The sequence below is a fragment of the Lissotriton helveticus genome, chromosome 10, assembly GCF_964261635.1.
Source record: "Lissotriton helveticus chromosome 10, aLisHel1.1, whole genome shotgun sequence".
Classification (NCBI taxonomy): Eukaryota; Metazoa; Chordata; class Amphibia; order Caudata; family Salamandridae; genus Lissotriton; species Lissotriton helveticus.
The window spans coordinates 817,323,883-817,351,168 of NC_136071.1; the positions used below are offsets into that span (position 1 = coordinate 817,323,883).

Consider the following 27,286-nt stretch of genomic DNA (forward strand, 5'->3'; position numbering starts at 1 on the left):
CGAGCGCCTGAACCAAACGCTCAAACAGTATCTACGGTGTTTTGTAGACCAGGGCAGGGAAGAATGGGTCGACTTACTATGGGTTGCAGAAATGGCCTACAACAACGCCACTCACAGCTCCACACAGTCATCTCCGTTCTATAGCAACTATGGCCACCATCCCAGGTTCTTGCCGTTTCTACATCCGTTCAGAGAGGACAGGATTCCCGCCACAGCGGACAGGGTGGCACACATTAAAGACACGTTGATGCGCTCAAGGGCTGTCCTGATCGAGGCCAAGAGAAGATACAAGGCTGCGGCAGACAGGAAGAGAAGGCCCGGGCCGCTGTACCGCACTGGAGACTACGTCTGGATATCCACAAGGAACATGAGGTTTCGAAAGAACAGTGTGTTCCATCCCAAGTACATGGGCCCCTATCGAATTACCAAGTGTGTGGGTCCAGTGAACGTAAAGGTGTGTTTGCCCCAGTCGTTGCGGATACACCCTGTCTTTCATATATCACTGCTCAAACCAGCACCCTCCAAGCCGTCTGGGACACCTAGGCCGGTATGCGTGGAGTCGGAGGTGGAGTATGAGGTGTCGGGCATACTGGCGTCCAAATGGCGCAAGGGGAAGCTGTGGTACCTGGTTGCGTGGAAAGGCTATGGCCCGGAGGAGCAATCATGGGAACCGGCTGAAGGGGTTCATGCTCCGCGCTTGGTTTCCTTGTTCCATCGACGTTTTCCTGCCAGTGCTGGCCCCGTGGGGAGCCGCTGAGAGGGAGGATGTACTGTCAAGGATTCCTGACATGCGAGAGGAGGAAACGGTAACCAGCGGAAACGGACTACATCTCCCAGGATGCTTAGCGGTTGAGAGGTTATGTAAATCGGAGAGCCGTTACATAACTCAAAGAAACCACGCCCTTATGTAATCGGGAGAGCCGTTACATAACTCAAGGAAACCACGCCCTTATGTAATCGGGAGAAACGTTACATAAACTCAAGGAAGACACGCCCTATAAAGGGAGGAACCTGGAGGTACAACGCTGTCGGATATTGTGTTTTCACCGACGTACCTGCTTCGTGAAGGGCAGCGTTCCGGAGAGGTGCTCCAGACAGACAAGAACGGAGGTAGGTTGAGTCGTTACTCCCTGGGCCGTGTCTTGTCCAACTGCAACCTGTTACTGACCCGGAAGCTCTACCGGACAACCATTGAGCTCCGCTCTGACTCGGCTGAGTCAAGGCGCTTGGGTGTTTGAGCTGGTAGGAGTCGTAGCTCCCAGCCAGACACGAGATACAAGGACTACCAGCTGTAACGCACACCAGGAGGTGTTTGCCGCGTTACAGGCTTGGGCGTCCATAGGATCGATCGAGCTGCTGCTCTCGGTTCTGTCCCCTTGTTGTGATTTGGGTATCGGTGACGCATCACCCGGAGGTGACTCCGCGTCCCGGTGCAGTCCGAGGAAGAGGTTGAGCGGCTGCTCCCTTCAGGTAGAGACCCCGGCTGGGTGTTTCCCTGTCTCCTCGTTTCCCCCCCATCACTCTTCGAGCCTCGCACAGCATACCGAGTGGCATTGCCGGCCATTTCGTTTCCTGTCCTCTGTTGGCATACGCCGGGATCGGTGTATTTGCAGAGGACGGTGAAGACCATCATCCGTGCTGTGGGCTGGTAACGTAGATGGACTGGAGACCTCCAGTGACTATATCTTTTGGTTACTCTTTGTATTCTTTTGAAGCCTTTATTAAAGTATCTAAGCATACACAAGTGGTTGCGTCCTCATTAACGTGTTGTTTACCGATCCTGAGACGTTCAGGACGTTACAGTCTGCATGAAGAGGGAACTGAAACACCCATACTGACACAAAGATCATCGATACTGGAAAACATTACGGAGAATACCGAAACCACAAACAGGGAATACAGAATTGAGAGGATAAGCACCCCTAATACGTCGCCTCAGACACCAAGCGTTATCAAAGGTTTACAGGCACAAATTTACAGTATATCACAGGACATCCTTAGCACATGGAAAACAATGGAAAAGATTCTGGAACTCTCGCTAAGCACGCACTCCAAAATAGAACACATCCAAGAAGTTTTGCATAATTCCCAAGAAAAAAGGAAGCAGATAGCCATGCCATCACTAAATAGGCAAAACCGCCCAGATAGGAGTCCTAGTTATTTAACAGTAGATGAAACCCTAGCCCTACTCCGGACATATGAGCCTCCAGAACATAGTAGAGGGGAAGAAATAAGAACAGTTCCGATTGATGCTAATAGAACATCCAGACATAAAGAAAGGAAACCTAACCTTAACAATTTACAACAAGTCCAATTATCTACAGACTTGCCAGAACAGGACTCTAGTAACACTAGAAAACCTCTGAAATGCCTACTGCTCAACTGTAGATCAACAGTAAAACATGCCTCAGACATCGCAGCCCTCATTATAAGCCAGGAAATCGACCTTGCAATCCTAACAGAGACATGGCTGTCGGATTCATCGTCTACAGTCATGGATCTTCTAGTTCCCCCTCAATATAACATAGTGAGACTAGACAGACAAAAAAAGATTGGAGGTGGTATAGCCTGCATACATAGATCGGACATAGAAATCAACCTAAATCAAAGCGACTCCCTCGAACCTTGTGAATACCTTGGCTTAAATATACGTTCCACAGAATTTCAAAGATGTAACTTACATGCCCTATACCATCCTCCTGGAAATAATGCCACTTTCATAGATCAGTTAATGGAGATCATCACGGAAAATTCGAACACCCAATCTAACGACATATTCCTGGGCGACTTTAACTTACACTGGGACGACAAGAAAGACAAACAGATCAATGTTCTTAAAGACTTTTTATCTGAGTTAAATCTTACCCAAGCCTGCACACAGCTGACACACGCAAAAGGAGCAACACTGGATTGGATAATATCAAAAAACAAGAACATAGTGATCCACTCAGTTATGCAATGTGACTGGTCAGGTCACCATGCAATAACCTTTCTAATACCCACTTTGAAAAGGAATAAGACCACCCAGCCTATTAAACGCAAAAAGTGGACCCGGGACAACAAGGACGCGAATATTGAAAGTCTAGTAGAAAGTTGTAAGAAAGGTCTGAACCCGCCCGACAATTTGCAGAATGTGAATGACCTAACGGATCATTATACTACAACAATATCTAACATAGTCAACACTGCCATGCCACTAAAACTGAAAAGGATCTCAGAAAAGGACAAAAACCCTTGGTTCAATGGGGCATTGAATGATGATAGGCGGAAATTAAGACTAGCTGAAAGGAAATGGAGACAACACCCTACTACACCAGAACTGAAATCACTCAGAAAAATTAGAAATGAATACAGCAAAAAGATCCTCAATTCTAAAAAAGAATATATTAGATCAGAACTAGATAACGCTAAAAACCGACCAAGGAAGCTTTTCGAGATTTTAAAGCAACACTCCAATAAATTAGCCAAAACAGCCCAAGAAACCACTAAAACTCAGCTGAACTGCGAAGAATTTTCAACCTTCTTCACCAACAAAGCCAACAAATTGGAAATAGAGCTTAAGCTGGGAGCGGACAACGTACCTGACAAATCGCACAGTCTGATGAACCCCATCCCAGCAATTAAACAAGACGAGGCGAAAAACAAAGCGCATTGGGATTACTTCAAGCTTTACGATCAGAATACGATAGCCAAAACATTATCGGATATCAAACCAAATAACCAATATAATGACCCTCTACCTGCCAAATGTCTACAAAAAATCAACCACATCCTCATCCCGATATGGACCTGAATAATAAATGCCTCACTATCACAAGGGATACTCCCGGATTGCTTAAAAACAGGCAAAGTGGTCCCCATCATCAAAAAACTTACAGCAGACCCAGCAGACCCTAATAACTTTCGCCCGGTTACCAATATTCCAGTACTGGCCAAATTAATCGAGAAATGTGTACAAAACCAACTGAGCCAACACATATCAAATTTCACACTGCTAGACGACTGCCAATCTGGAGTTAGAACAGGCCACAGCACAGAAACAGCAATCCTGCATATTGTCGACGATGCATTACAGGCCCTTGATCAGAATAGAACATGTCTACTAGTACTTCTGGACCTGTCCGCTGCATTCGACACGGTAAATCATGAAAAATTACGAAACAGGCTACATAACAGGATGGGAATATCGGGAAATGTACTGAAATGGTTTGAATCCTTCCTGCAGAACAGAACTCAAAGATTTTTGGTCAACCAGACACTATCTCCAACTTGTCCTAATGTGATCGGAGTTCCTCAAGGGTCTACACTATCTCCTTCTCTCTTCAACCTCTATGTCGAGCCTATGACAGAAATTCTTAAAGACGCAAACATACTTTATCATATGTACGCAGACGACACACAGATATACATCAAGATTGCTTCCCTGGAAGATATCATGTTAATGAACGAGGCCTTAAAAAAGTCATTAAACTGGTTGTCCAGCAATCATCTAAAACTAATTGTACAAAAAATGGAGTTCCTTCTAATCTCTCCACCTAAGAACCACACGGAAGTGAAAGAATGGACAAAATTGATCACAGCACTAAACTGCACTTCCACTCTAGTGGACTCAGCAAAATCCTTAGGAATCACATTAGACAAGAACCTTGACATGAGAACCCATATCAAATCTATGGCAAAAAATGCACGCTTTCACCTGAACTATCTTAGGAAAGTGAAACCATTCATCTCTACAGCAGATCTCAAAATGGCAGTACAATCCTTATTTATCTCAAGGATTGAATATGGTTGCACTACCTTAGCAGGTCTACCAAAAATTTCCACGGCACCGCTAAAAGCTTGTCTCAATACTGCTGCAAGGCTCATCACTGGATCTAGGAAATTCGATCATATCACGCCACACCTGAAAGCTCTAAATTGGCTACCATATGAAGCGAGAATCCAACTTAAAATGGCATGTATCACCCACAAAGCGCTTCACTACAAAACACCAAGATACCTGGCCCAGAAAATAGAGTTATCAGGAGGAGACAGACCGGCCAGGAGTGCCAAGGAACTGCTGCTGAGACCACCCATCTTCCGGAAGAAGAAAACATACGACAGAGCTTTTTCAGGGGCAGCTCCTAGAATCTGGAACTCACTCCCTCCAAATGTTAGGTAAATTACGAACACTGCAACATTTAAGAGGGAAGCAAAAATGTTCCTAATGAGTAAGTTCCTCTTGTAGATGAGAAGAGACTTCACCGCCGCCACGACATTGTTGTGCCAAAGCAGAACAACAAAGGGAAGTAAAGAGAAAGTCTCTAATCACACTGGGAATAACTAGAGGCGTTATACTTATCCAGAACCGGGAGGAGAAAGACACAGTTAAAGACTATTGGTCCTTTTGTTAGTGTACTTCAATTTACAGTACTGTAGGCCAGTGGTTCCCAAACTTTTGACTCCTGAGGACCCCCACTGAATCACTCCTGGAAGTCGGGGACCCCCAAGCAATTTGTACAAATTAAATTTCATAAAATTAAAACAGTAATTCGCAAAAAATACGCAAACAACTACACATCAAACAAATACTTGCATTACTAAAGCTTTTATTCTTTTGTATTGAAAAATATGCAAAAATCAAAACATTTTAATGGGAAGGATGGTGCTGCATCTCGGCGACTAACTTTTCAATGTTTGGTTTTATTTGGAAGAGCATGATATGTAAAGTGAGCAATCGGACAGCAGCGGGAAAATCCTTCTGCTGATCCAGGCTGCATCTATGTTTACCCACCTGCAAAGTAACGGTAACCTATACACATGTGCCTTTCCAATGCAGAAGCCACAGATACAAAAATCAACATAATCTTACTCAGGTGCTGTAGGTGAGGAGCCACGCCAGCAATTACGCACTTTCATCTCCCTGAGAATAGACACTGATTCTGTATTGCAGCGCGCTAAGTTATTGAAAGATCATTTGTGTAGTCGTAAATTCGAAAAAGTAATGCAGATTAGTAAATCCGGTGACAGTTCTCTAGTCCTAACATGAGGCACTTCTTACTGAATTACTGGCAGACCAAGCACTTGGCATTAGCAGTGTGCCTATTCAAGGAGCAGCATTCATTTCATGGAATGGCAAAGCTACCTCACTGACTGAGTAAGTAACCCATAGCGAGCTAAATAAAAATGTGCGAACAGCCCCTTGAAGTCAAGTGTTTTATTTAATTTGCAGTAGAGCTGGGGCAGGGCAGGAGGTAGATCACAAAACCCTCCTAACTGTGTTTATTCAGATGCAATTTTAGAAAAAGCCTGGATTTTTATAGCATCCACGTTCACTTACATCAGCCCTGTCAAGTACCACGCATCAGGAGTTAGACTAATGCACTTTAGTGTGGTGGTCGGTATCACAGCACTAAAATGCATAGAGACACATTAGCACCCCTTCCACACGATCAGCTTGCTGCCTGCTGAAGCCGGCCAGGAGGCTCGATGGACGATATGGAGTGAAAGCTCGAAAACATAGCAGCGCTGTGACTTTGTGTGCTTAATCTAATGATCTGGCACCAATGAAAAGCAGCCTGTAAATATGACAGCTACTGGCTCTATTCTAACCTGAGGCTGCGCTAATCAGATGACGTCACACGCACCCACCTCAGGAATCAGACTTACTCGTTGTAAAGGCACAAGCTCTCAGACGGCATTTGAGCTCTCTACGGCAGAGTCCAGCGCCAGGAACTCTCACTGTTGCTGTTTAATGTTGGTAAGTACTTGTGATAGTCTATGATTGCTTGATTTTTGCTCACAAATAAGTGTCACTGATAGTCTTTGAATATCATTCAAAATTACACTGAAATTAGGAAAATTGTAATGTTCCATACCCTGGTACCGTGGTCATCTTGCACAAAACTTTCCATTTAGGCCTCAAGAAGAACAATGTCATGAGTCCTTCAAAACACTGCCTACTGGTTTTAAACTATCAATAAACTAGATACAGGCCGTAAGGTGGAGGCCTGCACTAAAGGTGGACTGTCCCATGAGGAAACGAGGACAGGTAGCCAAGGTGCCACCCTGAGGTACTCAGGATTAGGTAGAGAGCGCATGAAATGGCTACGGGTCACGGAACGAGCATCAGTGTCATAAAAACAAGGGGGCTAAGCTACTCTATAAAGGCTTATCGTTAAAATGTAGTGTCTTATTACACCTGGAAGCCGTTTGATCTCAGCTCACCTCTGCCGAGAGCAGCTGAGAAGTGACAGGTGGTGGGCTCCCTACCAAGCACTACTTTCCTAGCTTTCCTTTTGAGTCACTAGTTGAGAAAAAGCTCCGTAAAAAAAAAAACATACACATGAAAATGTCACACATTAAAATGTCACACTTAGGCAATCTGAATGAAACATTGCCAGTTATGTTACATGAGGCGCTGATGAAAGGAGACACGTTTTTAAAGCATGCTCGCGCTTTTATTGTAAATGTGTACACACACTAATTAAACACTCACATGCAGTGTCAGATGGAGAAGAGCCCTCCTGTCCGTTCGAGGTTGGCTTGATTGTATTGTAGTCTTGCCGCCCCTGCACCAACATTTACAGCTCTTATGAGCCTTGCGGGCAGTTTTTAATTTTTTACAATGACGGTAAGCACGCAAGTCCTGCGGACCCCCTAGGAATGTGTCACGGACCCCTGGGGGTCCGCGGACCACAGTTTGGGAAACGCTGCTGTAGGCAAATAGAATATCATATATGATAACCTTGGAGACAGAATCCGGCAGAACCTATATTGGAATATGCACTTGCCGATGGCAAGTTGCAGTTTAATTTACTGCGCCATTGTATATTGTTATGAGAAAACGCAGTACAATCCTACATTAACACACCACATATCAGTATTAATCATTTTACTACATAACCTTAATCTTACCTACCTCGTTCTCGTAATGGTTGTGATATGCAAGATGTATCCCTAACCCACCTATTGTATTGTACCTGTATATGTGAAGCGCCCTGATACCCAAGGGTCACGTTCGTGCTATACAAAACTTTCTAATAAATAAATAAATCAATCAATAATTGCTGGACGAGCGGTAACGGCGCTCAAGATCCAGACCGGTTTTTGGTCCACGCTCCTCCCCCTGACGCCCACAGGCAGAGTGGCCCTTGCCAAAATGGTCATGCTCCCTCGCCTTTTGTACCATTTTGCTAATCTGCCCTTGTTTATACCTGCTTCCTTTTTTCCATGCTTAACAAGGTCCTGCGCGACTTCATTTGGGGCGCGTCCCGGCATCGCCTGGCACTTGGGAAACTGTTCCTACCCACAGACAGAAGTGGATTAGCCGCTCCCTTCTTTGAGCATTATTATCTGGCGGTGCAGCTCCAATGGATTGCCTGCTGGTTAGCGGACAGAGGGAGAGAGGACACTGCCACGAGTGAGCCGCCCAACACTTTGGAGCGGATCACCGCGCTCTTCCATCCACTAGCGGCTCCGGCGCGTCCCACTCCGTTATTGTTGGCGGTGGCATTCAAATGCTTCCAAAGGGCACTACTGCTCACAAGAACGGTGCTCCCCTTCGCACCTACGGTGCCGCTGGAAGGCTCGCCGGTAGGTGAGGGGGTCCTCACGGGTCACATGCTGGAGCAATGGCAGGAAGCGGACGTCCAGACGTTAGGCGACTTACATAGAGATGGAGCACTGATACCCTACGAGACACTGGTCGCTGAAGATGGGCTTCCTCCCATGGGGTTTCCTAATCCACCGCTCCCTCACGGCTCACATGGCGGCTAAGTGGGGAGATATTACAGCGGAGCCTATGCAGCATTTGACCGTGCAATATCTACATGTCATGGGTAGGGGCAGGCATCTAATTAAGTGGTTCGCTGCATCCTTGAGGGCGCACACGGAACTGGATCTGGCCCCACTCCGTGGTAAATGGGAGCAGGACCTGGGGCGAGCGATAGCCGATAAAGAGTGGGAGAAAATCCTTAAAAGTCCGGTGCGTATCCCCAGAAATATGCGCTTCCGCCAAATCCAAGTCTACATAGTTCACAGGGCCTATCTTACCCCCGACTTAATAAATAAATACTTCCACAGGGCCGAGGCGTCGTGTCCCAGATGTGGTGAGGTGAATGCAGATCTTCTCCATCTTTTGTGGCACTGTCCAGGGCTAGGCACTTACTGGAGAGACATTAGCGAGCTACTTACGCGGTGCACCGGCCGCACCATTCCTTGTAACTGGCCTGAATACATTTACATCATTTTAAGCGGTCACCGAAAGACAAGGTATCGTCCCGTTTCCTGGACCTGGGGATGGTAGTGGCTGCACGCCTCCTCACGAGGAGGTGGAAGGCGAGCGACTCACCTAGCGTACAGGTATGGATTCTGTCCCTCCAGGCGTGGGCTCGGGCGTAATGGACTGCCATAAGGCGGGAGGAAACAGTAGGGCTCCGTAGAGAGCCTATGGCAGAGCACTGGGAACACATGTTTAACGCCCTGCAAGCAGCAGGAAGCACCGTGGGTGAGAGGGTGGCAGGGGACTAGGCAGGCATACTGGGCGACTGGTGGGGTGCAAAGCGGGCAACACACCTGACGCTTAGGCTGGTGCACAACACAAAGCTGCGGTGAGAGAGCAGTGGAGGCTGGAGGCATGCGCACTTGGGAGGGGAGAGCGGGTGGGGTAAGCTGGGGGCCGGGATGGGGAGGGGGGCGAAATGTAATGTATCTCTGTGACAACGCCGCAGTTTGTTGTTCCTGTTTGTTGCAAATTAATTTTTGCAGTTGTTCTATATATATATCATCTCTGTACACAGGGCTGGAGCGCATATGCTCCCTTAAGCTATGGATGTGGATACGCTAAATTCTGTGATATCTATGTGTAACGTTGCAGCGCCCCACGGACATGCGACTCTGCTCGTGTACCGACAATTTGACACAGTTGAAGAGCTGTAATGTTTGCAATGCCACATTGGCTGTAATGTCTAAATATATAAATGCCAATAAACAGATTTGACAAAGAAATAAATCAATAATTGCTGTCAGTTGTGTCCATTCCAGGGACATGAGACCGTTTTCACTTCAAGAAGGAAGAATATGCAGTATATGCAGAACATTCTCCTGTGAAATAGGGTTGAGCATCTAGGCGAATGGGTGTTCACTTTGTATTTTAATAAGTTTGGGCCATGGGTGCCACAGGCAGCCGTGGATAGTACCTCTTTATACGATGTTTCTGTTCCTATGCTACTATTTGCTTAGAGAGTATGTCCACATCCACACCTACAGTTTTTAATAGAAACCCAAACAGCATCACAAAATATTTTGCTGCTGCGTCATGAGCGATCTTATGAACAAATATCAAAATGCAGATATAACTATTTGTGGAGCCATGGAAGTTATTAGACAACCATAGCCGCCACCCCCTGATTGACTGGAGGAGGCAGTAGACACAATTTTCTTTTTTTTTTGGTAGGAGTTTTGTTTTGGGCTTTCCAACAGATTTTTATGTGTATAAGTGCCCGCAAGGAAGCTTGTCCAGCTATTGTGGAGGTCCTGAAGTCTGTGTAGCTGCCTGAGGTGGTGGTCGACTTGTCCACCCCTCTAGCTTTTTAGCTGCCTGGTCCATAAATCTTACCAGTTTAAATTTGTGTTCCGCGGATCAAAACAACAAATAGCTCTGACGAGTCAACTGATCATATGAATTTAGGGTCATCCGACCATGGCTTCTGCTTGCAAGACTTGCCTTGTCTTCCATGGAGGAGAGTTTTTTTGCACTTATTATTGCTAGCCTTTTGAACTTGTTTTGGCTCACGTGTAGGTCTCATACATCACTAAGACATAAGATTTTTAACCCGCTTGTCAAGTAGCAGTACTCCGCTAGCCATCCTTTTGTATTCAGGTTAGCCCATAGATATTGCCATAGGCTGCCTTCCTTTGACATCCTCAGTTTGTGGCGGCTCACTAGAAAGGACATCATTCTGCCCTGTGATTGATTGCAGATTCCGAATTCCAGCCTGATTTTTGCTGGGGACGTGTTATGGGGTAGCTGGAAGACTGTTCTAAAGATTTTTGCTATGATTTTTTCTAGTTAGCTGCTGTTCAATCCCGCAGGGGAGGACTACAACTCCCAACCGCCCTGCTGCTGGACTCGCGCATTTAGGCGCAACGTGTTCCCGCAGCTGTGGCAGCCGCCACCGCCTGAATCACTGGAGAAGGGAGAGGACGCAATTCCCTCAATCCTGCAGGAGAAGACACTGTCTCCCGACCCCCCTGCTGCTGGAATCGCGCATTTAAGCGTGCTGTGTTCCTGTGGCGCGGAGACGTATCAGAGCCACATCTGGGCTAAGGCCGGGCTAAAGGAGGGCCAATACACTCCTGTCAGAGCCCGGAGGAGCCTGGGCTGGGCCCCGCCTCTAACATCTAGAGCCCTTACAAGGTACTGTGCCAATACAATTTGTTTCCCTGAAGTGCTCGTTAGACTGCACCACAGTATGAAATTGTGAAGCGGAAAGGCAAAAGCGAGTAAGCGAGCAGAGGGACTGTAGCCACGCTTGATGCATTCTTAATTAGGGAGCGAGTGTACTCACGCATTAAATCAAATTAACTGAGCGGTACTTATCACTGGAGCCTCTTGTCTCCCAGATGCAGTCCTCCTTAGGGGGCACAAGTTTTGATAATACTACCACTCATCCATTGCAACTACTGAAAACCCAATACGAAGCCTTTTTGGAAATTCTTACTGTTACACTTGCCCCTAGTGACACACCTATTAGGGAACTAAACCTTTGTACCCACCCTGAACTTAATAATGAACCACTAGTTAAGAGACAAAGGGGTGGTGGGGTTCAGAAGCCAAAGCCTGCCAGACCCGCTCAACAACAAAATCAAGGGGGGCCACTAACTTGGTAAACACAGGAACTGGTACACCTCAACCCTTGACTTTGACCACTTTGACCAAGACTTCTCCGCCACGGTTGACTGATCACACCTTGTGGAAAAGCGTAGAAAAAATGATGGCTACTTTACTAGACCCTATTTTACTAAAATTCCTGAGTGTCCCACAGAGCTTCCATGCACTGGGCCTGCCCGACCAGCCGTGCAACTCAACCAACTCTTTCCACATACTAACCCGGGCCTGGCCTCACCTTCTAATCTTTGTACTGTAACTGGACCTTCTACACAGTCACATATACTGCTTTCGCAAGTTAATTTACACTCTAAGATGACAACAGAAGAAGCAACCGTACCACTATCTGTGACAAGTATTTTGAATTGTTTAACGGTTCTGGTGACGGGGGAGAAGGCAGACCCTTGGTTGTTAGCAAGATCAGATAGTCCTAAGGTGGGACTAAATCATTATCCACAGCAGGTCCTCCACCTTCCACCAGCGGCTTCTCCACTGGTATTGGTTTTAGCAAACGTACCAACTTTGAGGGAGAACCAGTATGAATCGACAATTTAATTAATGAACAAATGTCTGTTCTAGCTTTCGCGTCACCTAACTGCTAACTGACTTGGGGGTGAGGGGGCGGCCCATTGTCCAATCAAATTATTATGGCAAGGAGAGTGGGATGGTTGGGCACGTCCACTTAATCTATTTCGGGTGATTGTGTGGTGTTACATTTTAACAATGCATATGTGGTTAGAACACTTTTAAGCCACCTACAAAGAGCACTCAGATTATCCCCCTACCATTGGAGTATTTATATAATCATTGTGGCCTTCATGGAAATGAACAGAGGGGCCAGGTAAGGAGAGGCCCCTTATGGAAGCGTAGAGAGGGAACCTCTAGTACTCCTGGGTTGAGCTTTGATAATACATATGCCGTCATGATAGACCTGGAAGCAAGTGACTAACAACGCCCAGGTGGCCCTGACCCTGATAAGGGAGTTCATATATCAGTCATCCTAGCCCCCGTTATGCAATGGAGTTTTGAAATCTCCAACACTCTGAATGTGGCACACAGATACTGGATTAGCTTAGCATCCTAGAATGTGGCTGGCATTGCATCCAAGCTAGGAAACGAGCATTGCCATAAACTCTGACAGACACAGGATATCATATGTCTTCAGGAAACAAGGGCCAAGGAGCATGTTTTTGTCACTGTCTATCGCTCCTTTCAGACAGTGGCAGTACCATCAGTGTCAGGCACAGCAAAGGGGGACTCTTAACCATAATCACTAATACTCTTTCAATAAATGTTAGGAAGTTCGATTGCTTGAATACCCATTTCCATTTGCTTTTGTTAGAGTCTGTCATCGAAGGAGGTTGGCTTTTAATTAATTGCTATAATAATGAATTCAGGGGAAACATTAATTCAGTGATAGCCGAGCTGAATAGCGAGATAGACAAACTCACCATGATCACTAAAAATGGCGCACCCAATATCAACTGGGTGGGCGACTTCAATATACATCTTTTTAAGCATAATGATGACCGTGTTAGTGGGCTGGAAGATATTCAGGGCAACCCAATCCTACATTTTGTCCATAAATATTTTGTGGGTAGCGTGTTCTTGAGTTGAATTAAAAACAGTCAGCCAGGCCAAAAAAGGTCCCTAAATATCTCTGGGTCTAGATGCCAGTGGTAATAATTCCCAGGAAGCAGTCAATTGGTCTTTATAAATTGTAACGTCTAGGATCTATGTCATAATGACGGGAGAGGTACGTTTCTCCCAGTGCATTGCGACTCTACACTTCGCTAGCAATAGGAGCATATCTAGTAGCTTGCGATATCCAGTTTGGTCCTCCTTGACATATCCTAAGAGATCTACTTCAGGTGATGGAGTCATATTGAGCTCCAGTATTTCACTTATCCTTTGAAACACCTCCCTCCAGAATTCCGCCATTACAGGACAGCTCCAGGCCATGTGGAGAAACGCAGCATTGGGGGACCTGCATCTCCAACAGTTTGCATCAGGGCGGAGTCCCATGTGTTTCGGCTGCGTGGGAGTTCGATAGATGCAATGCAAGTATTTAAAATGTATAAGGCGTAATTTGTAGCTGGATGAAAGCATCTCTAACTGACCACAACAGAACTGCCATTGGTCTTCTGGCATAAGGTCTTCCCAATCGGAATTCCAACTCTCTATGGCCCTAGGCTGTGTTACCGGGGATGCGCGTTGCATGGAGTTGTACATACAGCCTTGTCATGAGTTTACTATGGGATGGATTGGAGAGCTTTATTTCTAAGTTTGAGAGTGACTGGAAGGGATGGGAATGTGTCATGTAGTTTGCGACATGTACCTCTGATACTGTAGTATAACAATAAATCTGAGGATCTGGAGTTCCCATCGAGATCTGCTGTGGGAGGATTCATAAAGGTATAATTCGGGTATAGGTCAGCGAATGTGTCCCAGCCGAAGCTGTGCGCATGCCTAGAGTGTCCCCAGTATTGGTAGCTGTGGATTTTGGCCATCTATAATGGATGATGCATATATTATCGAGTGCCCGCTTGGTTACGGAGTCTGTCCCATGCCCGAGCAGTGTTTCAGCCGTGTTTTAGGTAGTGTGTTGTCATCTATAGGGTTGACACAGAGCTACCATTAGTGGTACTGGGGCTTCGCTGTGGGTTTTGACTGCCAAATGAGGTTGAAAAGGGGTTGGAAACATCCAATGGATAAGTACTGTGCCTGCGCGCAGAAAGCATATGGGGCTAAGGCTGGTGCGCTGCAGTGAATTGGATTCTGGCACAATTTGGAGTTCCTGCTAATCACCAAGCCACTACTTACCACATCCCTTCTCAGGACTTATAAAAACACCACACATAAACACATAAAATACCAACCTGAGAAAGTAATAATACAAATGACTATACACATACAAGTAAAAGTACTGAAGATCTGGAGCCATAGACTTGGGAGATATGTACAACAATGCAAACAACTCGCCACTGCACGGCAAGAAACAACGCCTTCCGGCGACAACGCGCACTCTGCACGACAAAGCAATTCTGCGACACAACGTCTTCTGACAAAACAACGCCTTTCGGCGACAACAATGCGCACTCTGGCACGACAACGCAATCCTGTGACACAACGTCTTCCAATGACAACAATGCGCACTCTGGCACGACACAACGTAATCCTGTGACACAACGCCTTCCGGCGACAACGCGCACTCTGGCACGAAACAACGCAATTCTGCGGGGAGCAACACCTATAATTTGGACATGCCTGTTGGGAGCCGATTTCCCTTATGTAGAAAAGGGGCTCGACCTTCCCTCACAGGAATGTATTAGATAGAAACTGCACTTGTAGTTATCCCTGATTACAAGGTGGAATACTTTCTGTCATCAGTTACCTGTAAGAAGGAAATCACACATCCTTCTATACGTTAGTACCTGGCTAAGAATAACCCACACTCCCTCTCAGAGAAAAACAGACAAATGATACTAATGCACATTGGGGTCTCTTTATTACATGATAATAGGATGACAAGAAAAGAATTAACTAAACATTATCACGATCACCAAAACATGCATACATATAAAAGCTGAAAAGTAAACATTTAGGGCCAGATGTAGGTAATTCTATTTTACCGACTCATAAATACCGAATGTTACCGATTCGGTATTTATGAATCGGTAAAATAGAAGGAGGGAGATTTAGGTAAATTCGGTAATTGAATTACCGAATCTGTAAAAATCGGTATTTACCGAATCGGTAAATACCGATTCGCTAATGCCCATTGATTCCTATGGGCCTTGAAGCCCATAGGAATCAATGGGCAATACCGAATCGGTATCGAATCCTACAAGGGTGCACAGGGTGTCACTTTGACACCCTCTAGCACCCCAAATACAGGCATGTGTGCCATGTGGCACACAGACATGCCCTCTCAGGAGTGCCACCTACATTTGGATATACCGAATCGGTAAAAATAACGATTCGGTATTTTACAGAATTGGTAAATTTACCGATTCGGTAAATTTACCGATTCTGTAAAATATTTGCCCCTACATCTGAAAAACCAAATACCGGTCGGTAACGGCCAAATTCGGCCGTTACCGACCGGTATTTGGGCTCCTACATCTGGCCCATAGTTAGATACAATAGGCTAACTTAAAACACCTCACCATGATTCTGGGCATCTTTGCAGCTGGAGAAAAGTTTGTTCCTCTCTTTCTCTCTGGTCCGGTCAGGACTCTCTGCTCCACAGTCGCGAGTACACGTCTGCACCACGCTGCTTCACCAGACCGCCATGACTTCTACTCTCTGTCTCCGTCTCAATCTCTCAGACCAGTAACTCTCTCCCTTTACTAATATAGAACACAGCTTCTCATCGAAGCTTCTAGCAAACTCCGCCTATGGTTCCCACTGAATTCCTGTGCAACCTGGTACCAAGGCCACTCCTCAAGGTATCTAAGCCTTTGTTATGATCTCGGGGTGAAGTGAGCACATTCCTTTGATAAGTACTGGTCCTCTTTGGTTCATAGCTAGCGAATAACACATTGAAACTAAAACATAGTCTTTCACCTACAAGCCGTTCAGAAAGATCGTGTCAGAAAAGACATGGCGTCTCTCGTGCATAGGTCTCTAGGCCCGAAAAAGAACAAAGACCATAGAAAGAAGGCATAAGATCATGCCAAAGCAAATAGGCAAGCCCTGCCAATAGGTGAGGTGAAGTCGAAAATAAAAGAAGCATCACACATATGCAAATACTAGCAAAATATACTGAGATGGTGGTGGGCAATGGTCATAACCATGCCAGTGAGTGCAAATATCCCTTTCACTACATGCGCCCAATCCATCCTGAGCTAATTGACGCATTAGTTCTTCCCATGATTTATGCGGCTGTCTCCCCGCCCATATTAGTGCAATCATTAATGATCTAAGAGTTTTCAGAAATGACTGGGTTAGGTGTACCGGCAGGTTGGAGAAGATATATAATAATTTAGGCAATACTATCTTCTTCCCCTCCAACCATAGTTCATGTTCCAGAGTTCCTGTATGCTAATAATCAGCATATCCCCAGGTATCTGACCGGTCCGACTCCCACTGATGGGATAGTTTGGCTCAAAGAGAACCATTGAGTGTGTGAGTGGGAGTAAGGTATATTTAGCCCAGTTGATTTGTAAGCCTAAGAGTCCTCCAAACTTAGTGAGTTCGCGAAGGACTGGATTCAAGTTTTCTATTGGGGACTCTTAGATATAATATGATGTCATCAGCGTATGAAGAAATAATTAAATCTCTGGTTGAGAAATCGAACCCACGTGTTTTATGATGTCTAATTCTTGCGGAGAGGGGCTCCATAGCAATGGTAAACAGGAGGGGCGACACAGGGCACCCCTGTCTGGTGCCTCGGTTAATGTAAAATGGGGCCAATATCAACCCATTCGCTCGTAATCTACCAGTCGGTTTCGAGTACAATAGCCTGATTTGCCTAATGAATAGGGGGCTTAATACCAATCTGTCCAGAATGGTAAAAAGATACGGCCATTCCAATGATTTGAAAGCCTTGGTGTCGTCAAGGAACAACGTGAAGGCTAGAGTCTGGGGTTCGAGCTGGTGCAATACAGAAAAAAGGCTCTCAAATTATGCAACATAGATCGTCCAGGTATAAACCCGGATTGATTAGGTCTGGCAATAAGCTGTAGGAGAGGTTGAAGTTTATTTGCCAGAAGTTTAGCATAGAGTCACATCGATTTGGGGATTTGACAGGTTTAGGTAACGTTAAAATATCCGCTTGCCGAGTTGTTGGGGTGAGTGAGCCATTCTGTAACGACTCTTGATACATTTCCATGAGATGAGATGCAACGAATGTGGAATAACACTTATAGAAGGCAGTGGTCAAGCCATCCAGACCTGGGGCTTTATCAGCAGGGAGACTGCTTATCACCTGCACTATGTCATCCACAGTGAAGGGCTCATCGAGGTATTCCCGATGTGTGTTGCTATTCCAAAGTAGCTTCAGTGAATCCAGGTATACTGTAAGTTTTCTATCAATTGGGGTGTCATGAAGGTGAATAGCGAGGCGTAGAATTCTGTAAAGTGGTCATGTATGTCCTTTGGGCCTCTAATTGGTTTATCATCGTTGTCTATAATTTCAGTTATAGCTAGAGAGCTGTGCGAGGGTTTAAGAATGTTAACCAGTATTTTGCCTGGTCTGTCGCCTTCCCCATAATGCCCAGCTGTCGCATATTTCCCCAGGAATTTTATTTCCCTGTTTGCCTCTTCCTCGAACTCTGAGATTTTCCCACATATATGTGTTATGTGAGGTAGGTCATTTGTGTCAAAGTATTTGAGTTCCATATCTCTGATATCAGTTTCCAACTTGTGTATTGTGCATCGTATGGTTTTTAACATTCCCTCTGATGACGACCTTGAAGGCCTCCGAGAGTGTTGAGGGGCATGATACTGAGCCTTGGTTCAAAGAAAAATATCCAACGGCATCACTCCTTATTGCTTCCCAAAAGGCTGCTTCAAGCAAAGCAGAGAGGAGGAAATCTCCATACGAACTCACGTTTAATTGGCGTGGGGAGTGTCACCTTAGGGTGCATGGAGCATGATCAGATGAGGTACTCAGTAAATGCATTGCTTCCGCTGTCCATGTTGCTAGGTCACCCATTACTATCTGGACCAGGAGTTGTGTTGTGCTGAGAGACAGGTTCCCTCCCTGCTTTGAGGGTTCCTCTGTCTCCAAACGTCAACTAATTGATTATCTGACATAATTGTATTAAGTGCATGACATGAACAGGGGTGAAGGGTACGGGCTGATCCCAATTTGCCCATTTCATCACATTAGATAGCATTAAAGTCTCTCGCTCATCTGATAGTATCACAGCCTACCACAGCCACCTTAGCCCAAACGTCATAAAAGAAATCAGGATTATCTACATTTGCCCATAGATTGCAAGCATGAATAACTTTATTCCGCCAAGGGTCCCTTATAATATAATAAATCTTCCCTCTGTGTCTATATGTGACTGTGTTATTGTCCAGTCTACCCCTCTACGTTTTAAGATTGCAACTCCCCTAGCATAGTTCAAGTAGTTAGATTAGTAACTTTCGACCCATCATTTATCGTTCAGTTTAAACGTGTTTCCTGGAGGATACATATGTCTACATTTTGTCTGGTAAGGTAAGCTTGAACCAGTCGTGCTATTCTGTGGTTGTTTAAACCCCAAACATTCCAGGTTAGGAACATTTAGTTTTCCATCTCATTTCAATTAGTGGTCGGGTGTGTTAGTTTGCAAATTTTCCGATGTGGTTCTAAGCGACAGGTTCTGTATTCTCATTATCACTGAGCTTATGCTGAATGAACTTCAATAGTGTTTAGTGCATCTAGCATCCGTATTATAGTGTGTATTAGTCAGAATGGCCATGTAGTGCTGACTGTTTGCTTCCAAGATATCCAATAACAACGAGTAAACATCCCCTCCACCCTCCACCCACACCAACCCCTCAATTAGGTTGAGCAATTGAACCCTCCCTCCTGCCAACACAACAAATAGTACAATGCCCATTTGTTTTTGTTTTTTTATTGTTTTTTTATTGAGACCAGACAATAAACAATACAGATTCCTACTTACACAGCAGAAGTGGTTAGTAATACAGAGTAAAATAAACAGTCGTTAAACAAATTAGACAAGTGATAAAAAACATTCCTAGAGATTAAGACTGAAGAAAGCTATACAGAGACAGGTGAACATAATAAAGCAAGTATGCGACCTAAATATTAGTTTCACTTTATCCAATCCATTCCGCCACTGGCGCCCAGATTTGGGTTGCAAATTGCCGCTTCCTCCCCCCTTTACGAGAAAAAACAGAGAATTCTAGCCGATGTATAGCTAATAATCTTGCGCGCCACTGCACAAATGTTGGAGCTTCCGGAGAAAGCCATTGAGAGGTTATACACAACCGGACCTGCGACATAGCAATGAATATGAGGGCTGATTCATTTACGGTATTACTGCCAGATAGTGTATTCCCAACCTCTACACCGAAAATCACAAGTGCCGGAGTCATTGTACATCTAATCTTGAGTGTATTATTAATAAAGCGCTCGATATCATCAAGAAACCCACAACGGGGTTGACAGGAATAAAACATATGTATTGCGTCGGCTGCCAGCAGCCCACAACGAGCACAGGCATTGCCCTTTATGGCACCCCATTTTGCGATCTTAGCAGGTGTGTAATATAAATCTAACATTGCCATATTGCTTTGAGTCTTGAGTGAGCCTGACACAATAACCTGACTAGCAAGTTCTAACACCGAAGATAAATCGATACCAGCAATTCCTAATTTCAATTCCCACTTAGCGCTTTGGACTGTCAGATCATCCGGAAGTGTTGAGACTATATATTGGTACAATATTCCTATTCTACTTCTCTTCTTAATTAAATCAATAAGTGATACTTTCTCCAGCATACCAGGAGTTTTTTTCAAGTATTTTTGGATAAAGCTTTGGATCTGTAGATACTTAAAAAAATTACGTGGAGATAGCTGAAATTTATCTCTAATGTCGCTGTAAGATAAGACTACGCTTTCCTCCACCAAGTCACCTAGCCTATAAATACCTTTACTCTGCCAACTGTGCATAACATGATCCTGAAAGATGCTAGGAAACATTTGAGTGGCTTTAAACGGCGTATACAAATTCATATTGGGGATAGCTAATTTCCTCCTGATCAGCCGCCAAATAGTCCATGCAGCTATCAAGACTTTAAAGTGAGTTCTCTTATAGTAGCTGGGTTCAAGGACCTCAAGAAAAATCCCTTTTACAGCAGACCCCAACCCAATCTCAAAAATAGTCGGACTATTACATATTGGAACATTCGCTTTATCTCCACAAAACAACACGCCCATTGCTTGAAGCATTGCAACCCAGTAATACATGACAAGGCTAGGAACCGACCAACCCCCTCGATCACGGGGAAGACGCATCCATTTGGCTGCCCCGCGTGAACGCCTATAGCCCCACAAAAACCTATGACAGACCCTATCTGCCTTAGTTAAACTTGTTTGAGAAATCAGAAGAGGGATAGTCCTGAACAAATATAAAAACTTAGGAAGAACTAGCATCTTAATAACACTACAGCGTCCATATAAGGAAAGGTGCAGGTTATCTAGTCGCTCTAATTTAGTGTTGACATCATCTATAACCGGTAGAATATTTAGATCCGGGATGGTATCCACTGCCGAGGTTATACGAACCCCTAAATACGTGGCAACGGGAACTACTGGAGCATCCGATACTGCCATACCAGGTGTCTGAACCACCTGGGTCTTCGAAACATTGAGCTTATAGCCCAATACTGCCCCAAAGTTCCCTGCTAATTCCTTAAGTTCCCTGAAAGCAGATGAGACGTCAGATGTTATAACGACTATATCATCTGCATACTCTAACAGATTATAGGACGTATTACCAGCTCTTATAGGTATTATACCCTGATTAGCCTCGATTTTAGAGAGAAAAGGATCTATATAAAGGGCGAACAACAGGGGAGAACAAGGACACCCCTGTCGTGTGCCCCTAGTGATAGGGAAAGCACTTGTCTGCTGGCCAGAAATGCGAAGTTGAGCTCTTGGGGAAAGATACATTGCACAGACCGCCTGTATGAATTCTTTTGGGAATCTCTTCCACTTCAGGACGGCCCACATGAACCCCCAGGAGACCCTGTCGAACGCCTTCTCGGCGTCCAACAGGATCAGTCCGAGGAGAGAGTTTTTGACATGGGCCCAGTCCAATAATGCGATAGAACGTCTGACATGATCAGCAGTGTCCCGGCCCGGTATGAATCCATGCTGATGCACAGAAACCAAAGGTGTAATTACTTGCACTAATCGGCCTGCCATTATTTTTGAATATATTTTAGAACCACTGTTAATTTGGAGAGATCGGCCTAAATGATGATGGCAGCAGCTCCGGTTTACCCTTTTTTTTAAACAGGACTATGGTTGCATTTTGCCATGATTCCGGCACTATACCCCTCTGAGCTGCTCTTAATACCGCGAGAAAGACCTGGGCAATTTCAGCTAAGAACACCGTATAAAATTCCAATGGGACTGCATCAGGCCCACTGGCCTTTCCATTGGCCAAAGATTTAACTGCAATCTCGACCTCCTCCCATTGGATGGGGGTGGCCAGGAATTCAGCCTGTTCGGGAGAGATAGTGGCGGTCTCGAGATCTGCTAGAAAATCTTCCGCGGCCCTCTCTACATTTAACCTAGTAGAGGGGGGTCAGGGGTGGGGGTTGGTGAGCGGGGTTGCTTTAAAACTAAAAAAAGTTGAGACTTATTTTGCAGAATTGGCAGTACAGATTGTTCATATAAAGGTAGGCAGGTACTATTATACACTATATAGGCTGAGGAAAGCCTTCTTATGTTTTGTCTCTTTTTGCTTTGATGGGGCAGGATAAATCTGTTATAGGCACCTGGAATGTTTGTGGCCTTAACGATGTTAAAAAGTGGGCTGTTTTCTCCAAAATAGTCAATTCCATGTGTGTTGAAATACTTTGTATACAGGAGACACACATTCATTGGGGGAAGAGGGAATGCTTAAGGCTGCCTGGGTTCGAGGTGTTAGTCTGCTCTAAACAGACATCTATGATTAGAGGGGTCGCTATATACTCAAAGAGTGGTGTGGCTATGTGTAAAAGGACACTGGGGGATAGAATGGGTAGGTGGGCCATAGCGGAATTGCGCATAGGAGGTAAATTATTAACAATTTACAACATATACGGATCGAATTTAGATGACCCTGATGTTTTTAAAAACCTAGATGTTGAATTAGCAACATGGCCTAGTCCACTTTTTCTCTGTGGAGATATGAACATTAATATATCAAGTGATTTTGATCTTGCCGGTGCCCATAATTATGTGGGGAGAAAACCAAAAGTGTTTCGAGCTCTTCAGGCTCTTCTCCAGGAGCATGGCCTTGCAGATCTATGGTTTCTCCATAAGAAAACAGAGGATGGTTTTACGTTCTACTCTATACCCCATAAGAAAAACGTTAGGCTAGATTATGTTTTTGTGTCCAAACAGGTGGCAGCTGCTAGTGTTATTATTTGTTTGCCACAGCTCTTTTCTGATCATAACCCATTGATCGCCGAATGCCCCTGGCCACGAATTAGGAAACCACCCAGAGACTGGACGTTTGAAAGGAAGCTATTATTTGATGAGGGGTACTGCTCACATATTAAAGATCGTTCAGTTTTTGAATATTAACAGGGGCTCCGCTTCAGACCAAGTGGTTTGGGACACGATGAAAGCAGGACTACGGGGCGAGACTAAAAGCTTCTCTTCCTATAGGTGGGAATTAGAACAAGAGCAGATGCGCATCGTTTTTTTTTTTTATATTTCTTTTAATTGAAACTTTAAACAACATGAACAAAAAGACATAATCAAGGCAGTACAATCAATCGAATGGCGGTGCGTCCTGCGGGGAGGAAAGCATAAGATCATAATACAATCAATGACATGGCAGGATGGGAGGATTGAGGGATACAGCAAGTCCTGAGACAATCAAAACAACATGATAGCAGGAATGTCGGGTCAAGGGGAGAGAGGATCCGCCACCAAGTGTGTGAAGTGGGTGTACATATATCTCGCCGGTAGGAATTCCATTGACCCCAAATCTTACCCCACTTGCGGGGCCTGCCATGGGCCACATACACCGTCTTCTCCCTGAACATACACCAATCCATATTCTCCTTCCATGCCAGAACTGTGGGTGGCCTCTGGGAGCCCCACAACTGGGCGATATCCCTCTTGGCGCTCATATTGCCAAGGGTCACCCACTGAGTCTGTGACAAATCATAGTCATTCGGTTCCCACACATTCAACAAGCATCGTCTAGCTTCAGGCAATAACGCAACACCCGTGACCTCCTCCATTACTGCATGCACTCGATTCCAGAAACGAACAACCGTCGGGCACTCCCAGAGTATGTGAAGAAAGGTGCCCGGAAGGCCACAACCACGCCTGCACAGCCCATCCGAAGCATAACCCATACTGACCAAGCGCGGACCAGTAACATAGATCCTGTGGAGAATCTTAAGCTGCACAAACCTAAGGTGGGCCGGAATTGCGACCTCTTTCGGCGAGGATATGGCCAGCTGCCAGTCTTCATCATCTAACTCCAAACCATCGCCAGTCCAAGCTTCCCTGAGTCGCTGTAAAAGGTCAGTGCTATCGTTTATCAAGTTTTTATAAATAAGCGATATCGTACTGTCGGGAACGTGTCCATCCAGCACCAGATCCTCAAGTGGTGACGCCTCCGGTATAGTGGTACCCGGAGGGAAGACCGCCATCAGCGCGTGTCGGATCTGAGCATATCTAAAAAACTCCCTGTCACTCAGGTCATACTCCAATCTCAACTCGTCGAAGGTTTTAACCCTACCCTTAGTCCACACATCATTCACCCTGCATATACCAATAACGTCCCATCTATCAAAGCCTTTCGTCTTCCATAGGGAGCCCAGCCTCTTGGAAGCATAGAGCGGAGTAGCGCGTGTAAGTCTATTCTTCCATCCGATGGCATCATTCGCACGAAGCCTCACTTGCATGCTATCTTGGTAGGGCCAGTGAGCAGCTTCCCTGCAGATTTCGTATAAAGCGCCCTATTGTAGTCACCACCAGGCAGCAACCATCTATCCATTTTGAATGTGGAGTTCGACGTGGGATCATACGTGCCGTGATTAATCGCCCCCAATTGGGAGGCTCAGTAGTAGCGCTTAATATCCGGGAGAGCAATTCCACTGTCATACCAAGGGAGTGTCAACTTGGCGAATGCTATGCGAGACCGTCCACCCCAAATCAGTTGTCGCTGCAAGCTTTCAATCTCCCGAAAATAGCTGGCCAGGACGGTATCACAAGTATTCTGTAGGGCATATAAAAATCGGGGCAATGACATCATCTTAAATAGAGCCGCACGCCCGAGCGGGGATAACGGAAGCCTACGCCATGCCACCACATCGGATCGCAAGCGCTGAAGCGGGGGCAGCAGGTTACGTTCATAGCGAACCACAGGATCCAAGGTAATAAACACCCCCAAATATTTGAAACCCGCGTGTACCACCTGTATTGGGCACCCACGCGGCAAGAGAGGAGGATCTCCCGAGAGAACGTAGACGCAGGACTTGGACCAATTGATCACAAGGCCAGAATTTTTACCGAAGGAAGTCAAGACATCGAATAGCACTACCAGTGACTTCCGAAGGGACGTGAGATATAACAGGATGTCGTCAGCGTAAAGTGATATCCGGTCCTCGAAATCAGGGGTCCAGTGTATACCCTTCATTGACTGCTTCCAGCGCAGCCAAGCCGCTAAAGGTTCCAAAGCAAGAGCAAAAAGAAGCGGAGACAACGGGCATCCTTGGCGAGTACCCCTTCCGAGAGAAAATGAGCCAGAAACACGACCGTTGACAACCACCTGAGCAAAGGGGTCTCGATATAATAGTTTCACCCAACTGATGAAAACTGGGCCAAAACAAAACTTGGCAAGGACAGCCCAGAGATATGGCCATTCCAGCGTATCAAACGCCATTGTGGCGTCCAAAGAGGCCAAAATGGCCGATTCACGCAGCGAGGACGCTCTCGCAAGGGCGCCATGTAGACGCCGAAGGTTCAGCGCCGTGTTCCGGTGCGGAATAAACCCGAACTGATGCGGATGGATCAGGTCGCAGACGACAGAAATCAAACGATTCGCAAGCACTTTTGCGAGGATCTTAGGCTCAGCGTTTAAAAGCGAGATGGGCCTGTACGACGCGCAGTAATCCCGCGGCTTCCCTTCCTTGTAAATCACGACGATAGACACAAGCCTTTGATCAGATGGAAGGGTACCCGCGTCAAGCGATTCTAAAAACATTGAGCGAAGATCTCGGCTATTTTGTCTGGGCGCAGCTTATAGAGTTCGATGGGGAGACCATTCGGACCCTTGGCCTTTCCCGATCTCACAGAGCGGATCGCGGTCGCGACCTCCTCAACCGAGAGTGTCGCGTCCATCAGTCCCCTATCCAGATCCGACAAGCAGGGCAAAGCAATGTCTCTCAGAAGCAAATGCGAATCCTGTTACGATCTGTCCGATACAGGGGAGTATACGGGTTGAAAATACTCGGAAAAACACTCCACAATCTCAACCGGGTCAGTCACTCTCACTCCATCCGCCCTAACAATCAAAGGGACCACACGACTAGCCCTCTCCTTCTTGTCCAACCAAGCTATCAACTTTCCGCCCTTATCACCCACATCATACAAGCGGCCTTGCTGCTCTCTATTCATCACCTTGGCGGCATCAGTGACCAATGCTCTATAGTCAGTTTGTTTGAGGCTAAGAAGATGCAACCTGTCCTGTGTAACATCGGATTCCAGCTCTCTTTCTATGTCTGATATCTCAGTTTCAAGTCGGACAACTGTCTCGCATTTACGTTTCTTAGCATTATTAATTAACGATAAGGCCTGGCCACGGACGACCGCCTTATAGGCTTCCCATAGCGAGACAGACGATGACACAGACCCCACATTCTCCACAAAATAATGGTCGAGTGATTTGATCAGTTCCATACGGACCTTAGGGTCACGGAGATACCAAGGGTTGACCGGGGCTACCCGGCCCTCAGTTCCCGGACCTGTTTCCATTACAAGCCATAAGGGGGAGTGATCTGAAATACCCCTAGCCAAATGTCTGATCTCCTTAACAAGAGGGGCCTGTGTTGCGGGCATCAGGATATAGTCAAGTCTGGAAAGACTACCGTGTGCACCAGAGTGGAAGGTGTATTGTAATTGTCCAGGGTGCAGCAGCCGCCAGCAGTCTATCAGACCCAGAGTGTCAAGGAAGCCACCCAGCCAGGACTGTGACCTCCCAAGATCCCTGGGTGGATAGCGATCTACATGTCTGGAGACCACAGAGTTAAAATCGCCACCCACCACAAGGACGCCTTCCGGGAGCCCCAGTATCACCCTCCCCAGGTCAGCAAAGGTCGTAGTTTGCAGGCCAGGCGGGACATAAACGGAAAGCAAAATGACGACCTTTCCCTCCCACCGTCCCGTAATGGCAGCATATCTCCCCCTGTCGTCAAGGACGACAGCATCGATCTCGAGGGGGAGGGAAACTCTAACCAAGATACCCACCCCTCTTGAGCCAGTGGTAAAGCCGGAGTGTGCCAGTAGACGGTAGCCCCTACGGTTCATAGCCTGGCATGTGTTGCCCATCAGATGTGTTTCCTGCAACAGCACAACATCAGGGGAAACACGTCTCAAGAGTTGTAAAACACCACGCCCCATTTTATCCTGTCCCCCAACCCGTTAACATTCCAACACAGCAGTTTTAGCCCCCTACCCCCATCCCAAACGTAGTCGCAGCATCCACCCCACATTAGT

The 27,286-nt window shown here is 46.0% G+C and overlaps 1 long non-coding RNA gene across 2 annotated transcripts in view; it reads left to right on the forward strand.

Moving 5' to 3' along the window:
• LOC144785498 (uncharacterized) overlaps positions 1–27,286 on the forward strand; it is a 307,055-nt gene that overhangs the window by 22,631 nt on the left and 257,138 nt on the right. Inside the window, exon 1 of one of the 2 annotated variants that reach the window (XR_013601931.1) lies at positions 11,265–11,398. The exons of the other annotated variant lie outside the window; for it this stretch is intronic. This is a non-coding gene — a long non-coding RNA (uncharacterized LOC144785498). Of the gene's footprint in view, positions 1–11,264; positions 11,399–27,286 lie in introns of those variants that run through there. 2 annotated transcript variants of the gene reach the window in all.